This window comes from Phyllostomus hastatus, unplaced genomic scaffold (genome assembly GCF_019186645.2).
Source record: "Phyllostomus hastatus isolate PE091 unplaced genomic scaffold, TTU_PhHast_1.1 phas_contig_30, whole genome shotgun sequence".
In the NCBI taxonomy this organism is placed as follows: Eukaryota; Metazoa; Chordata; class Mammalia; order Chiroptera; family Phyllostomidae; genus Phyllostomus; species Phyllostomus hastatus.
The window spans coordinates 7061038-7066071 of NW_025333841.1; positions in this window are offsets into that span (position 1 = coordinate 7061038).

Consider the following 5034-nt stretch of genomic DNA (forward strand, 5'->3'; position numbering starts at 1 on the left):
ATTGGGCTTGGGTCCAGAAATTTTACATATACACATATATATATTCATTGCTCTTTTATATATTTCATTAATTTAGAAAAAAGTATTTATACTGTCTTCTATCTGTGCCTCTGAAAATACAGGTTGTAATATAGCCTAAATGAATCTTTAAGCATCAGTTTGTTCTATTCACCAATAAAAATTATTACTGATTTCATTGTGGGAAAATGCAAATAAATAATACATACCATCAAAGTATTATTTTGGTGAAAACATATGTAAAGAATCATTAATGAATGCATATAGAGTCTGTGAAATATTTCAAGCATTGTTCCCAAACAGGTAAGATTGTGAATAGCAATAGGCAAGTCTTGTACTTTTAAGAAAAGCTATTGCTCTAGAGAAGTCACTTTGTGTGAGTCCAAACTTTGGTGTAGGAAATTGTCATATCCAGTTACTTGTGGTATATTCTGATCAATTTATTCAGTGCATTGCCATTAAATTAATGGATTTAGTCAATAATCCTTGAAAGGCTAACTAGTCTGGGAAATCTTGGAATGCTGTTGAACCAACATGTGTGGAGCTCAGAAAAACATATTATGGTTGGCTGAATAATGACCCATCAAATATGCTCACATCCTGAACCCTAGAATCTGTGAAAATGTTAATTTACATAGCAAAAAGTACTTTGTGGATGTGATTAAATTAATGTCCTGAGGTGGGGAGATTAATGTGAAATATTCAGGTAGTCCAGTGCAATCAATTTTGTAAAAGGTAAACAGTAGAGTTAGGGTCAGACAGAGAAGGGCTGTGCTGGTAGAAGCAGAGGTTGGAATGATGCTTTCAGGACTGATGAAGGGATTACTAGGCAAAGAACACTGGCACTCTGAAAGCTGGAAAAGGCAAGGAGATATTTTATCTGGAGTCTCAGAAGAATTCAGCCTTGACAACACCTTGATTTTAACCAAGTCCACTTCAGACCATCAAAATGGTAAGATAATACATTTGTGTTATTTTAAGCCTCTTTAGTTTGCATCAGTTTGATACAGCAGCAACACTAACACATTTACTGATTAAATTCAGGAAGGAACTTTACTATGGCCTTACAAACTAGAGAGAAAAATGATTGACTAGATGAGGGGTGTCAAACTCATTTTCACCAGGGGCCTCCATCAGCCTTGCAATTGCCTTCAAAGGGCCGAGTGTAATTTCAACTCCTTAACAGTTAAGGAGTAGTTACATTTATGCAGTCCTAAAATTATTTCGGCCCTTTTAAGGCAACCGCGAGGCTGATGTGGCCCCTGGTGAAAATGAGTTTGACACTCCTGGACTAGATGAAAGGATAGGTAAACGGTGTCACACCTGATGGCAAAGTACAAAATAATGATTGTTAATTACTGTTGTAGAAAATTACAAGTGAATTTTGTTTGTTCATCTTATATTCTACAATTTTGCTCAGTTTATTGTTGTTTAGTTACAGTTGTCCCCATTATCTACCCCCTTGCTCTCCCTTGCCCTGCCCAACACCCATTCCCATGACTTCCTTCTTTTTTACATACAACATTATTTTGTATTGGTTTCAGGTGTACAGCATAGTGGTTAGACAGTCATATATGTTACAAAGTGCTCCCCCAATATTTCCAGTCCCCACCGGACACCATACATGGTTATGACAATATTTTTGACTATATTCCCTATGCTGTGCTTTTTATTCCGGTGACTATTTTGTAACTACCAATTTGTACTTACTAATCCCCTCACCTCTTTCACCCAGTCCCCCAAACACCCTACCATCTGGAAACCATCAGTCTGTTCTATCTATAAGCAAATTGATTGGTGTTTGCCTGTCCATTTCTGAGGGGTTTTTTATTCCTTTAGATTTTCTAGCATGACACTTAGGTTCACCTCATTCACAAATTAGTTTAAAGGATAAATTACATTACAATTGAAACCAGCATAGATCATCATAATTTGTTCTATCCTCCACTCTTGCTATTAACAATAAAGCATTTTTCCTGACACATTAGTGAAAACCAAATATCATATAAGAAAGTGGTTTTTGTTTTTTTACCTTTATGGTACTCTGAAGTTATAAGTCCTTAAAAATATTTCTAGTATCCTAAAATGTAAGTTCAGCAGAAAGTGGGCTCAAACAAAAGCTAGTATTATGGAAGAGTCAGAAGAAAAAAAATATATAAAATGATCTGAATAGACATTTTTTTTTCCAAGAAGATGTTGATGGCCAACAGGCTTAGGAAAAGATGCTCAACATCACTAATTAGGGAAATGCAAATCAAAACCAAAATGAGACATCACCTCACACTTATTAGAACGGATATTCAAAAGATAAATCACAAATGTTGGTAAGGGTGTAGAGAAGAGAGGACCCTTGTGAACTGTTGGTGGGAATGTAAATTGGTACAATCACTATGGAAAATACTATGGAGGTTCCTTAAAAAAACTAAAAATAGAACTACCATATCTTCTAGCAATTCCAGTTCTGGGCATTTATCCAAAGAAAATGAAAACACTACTTTGAAAAGATACATGCACCCTCATGTTCATTGCTTCATTATTCACAATTGCCAAGACTTAGAAACAAGCTAATTGTCCACTGATGAATGAAAAAAGAAAATGTGACACACACACAGAGGAATATTTACAGCCATAAAAAGGAACAAAATCTGGCCATTTGCAACAACATGGATGGATCTGTTTATCTTTAAAGACAGATTGAGGACCTGCCACAGCTTCCAAATCTTTGGAATTGGTGACCTTTTGTTCTAGTCACTGTAGGTATTTGAGCAGAGACTGAAAATCATATGTCAAGGATGTCAAAGAGATATTCCTACACAGAAAGGGCAGTTAGACTAGGAAGGTATGTCAAAGCAATGTTTTGGTTATTTAATTTCATAACTTCAGAGAAAGAAGAATCCATTTGAACTGGGAATCAAGCACAAAAATTAGAAATTGTTACTTTGACAGTGATAAAAAGTAATTAGGCTATACATTTTTTTAAAGATTTTATTTATTTATTTTTAGAGAGGGAAAGGAGGGAGATAGAAACATCAATGTGCGGTTGCTGGGGGTTATGGCCTGCAACCCAGGCATGTACCCTGTCTGGGAATCAAACCTGGTACACTTTGGTTCCCAGCCCGCGCTCAATCCACTGAGCTACACCAGCCAGGGCTTCAGGCTATACATTTTTATAAATATATCTATGTGTGTATGATATTAAATGTAGGCTTTGGAAATTACAGACTCTATAAATGTTAACCAATTTCTCTAAGTTTGAATTTCTTCATTGACAGAATGGGAATAACCATATACCTAGTTCATAGGATTTATTTGAAAATCATGAGATAACATGTGAATTATTTAATTATATGCTCTCAATAATCTACCTATATGATTGCTGTTGGTGTACATATGTAAGATAGGCAATGAAGAGCTCAGATGTATTTAACATATAAGTGTTCTTTCTCTCCAAGTTAAACTTCTCTTCATATAAACCTCATCTTTTCAACCACATTATTTTATACATTGGTATTTCACTGAATGAGCTCCTTTGCTGCATAAACTTACAGGCAATATTACAAAGTAGAAGTTTTAAACTTGATAAAAAGGTCAGAAATTTCCTTTTATAATGTCCACATTGGCCCATGTAAGTCATCTTGTTGTTCATGTTAGGTCATACCTTGTGATGACAATGATATATGCATTCCACAAAAATATTGTTCACTTTTTCCTCTATGTTGACCTATTCCTAGCTTCAGTTTCTCACATTATATTGAGGTATATTAAATATGAGATAATTCTGTAAATAAAATGAACAGGAACTCCACCCCATGTTTTTAATAAATCCAGTGCCCTGCCATAATTCTACATTGTATTGAATCTTTTAATGGTATATTAATGAACCAAGATTAGAACTACATCGAGTGGCAATTTTCCTTCAAGAAGATTTTAATTTCCATGAACTGCAAGAATGAGTGCTCTTAATTGGTTCTCTGGCTTTTATAATTTTAACTCTATCCTGATGATTCCCAAATCTATATTGTCAACATAGAATGCTCCCCTGATACATCTAGTCATTTATATTTGGTCCACCAGCACTACCAACTCAATATGCTCTAAATATAATTTGTCATCTTCCCTAAAAATCTCACCCATTCTCCTGTATTTCCGATGACATATATCCAAACACTAGGACAGTATCTTTAGAGTCATCCTAGACTCCCTTTCTCTCATCACCATTTAATCAACAACCCACACTTCTGGATTTTACCCCTAAACGTTTCTTCCATCACATTATATCCATTTCTCTCAACTAGTGTACTAATTTAAGCTACCATCATTTCTCCTGGGTTAACCTGACATTAGTGTATTTTAATAATTTCTTTGTCCCTAGTCTCATTTATTTCCATGTATGCTACATGAATTGTCAGAATAACCCATTTTAAAAAAGAGGTTTCGTTGTGTTTCTCTTTTGCTAAAAACTTTTCAATGCTCACTGCTGTTCTCAAAACTAAGTACAAGCTGCCTGACTTGGCAACCTAGTTTTTCATGATCTAACAAATAAACTTGCCTATCTTTCCAGTTCCATCTCTCACAACTTCTGACTTGCACTTGACATTTCGACAACAAAGAAGTGTCTTTAGTTCTTTACATAAAGAGTTGCCAGATTTAGAAAAAAATATATAGGACACCTAGTTAAATTTGAATTTCAAATAAACAATGAATACTTCTTAGTGTAAGTCTATCCTATGTAACACACTGTTTCTTTGCTTTCATTTATGCTATCACATGTCCTGGGAATGCATTGGCCAATTTTAAATTCAACTCCATTACTATCTCTTGTAGGGCACCCATCCTCCACATTTCCTCCCCTCCCACCAGTCCTCATGTACTGTAATGGTTACTTTTTGTGTCTTCTATCAGCAATGTTCTGTTAGGGCAGGGATCCTATTTTATTTTTCTCTGTGTTTCCATTGTCTAGCATAGTGCCTGATACAAATGTTTATATTTTGTCCTTAAACCCAGTGGAAAGAATAT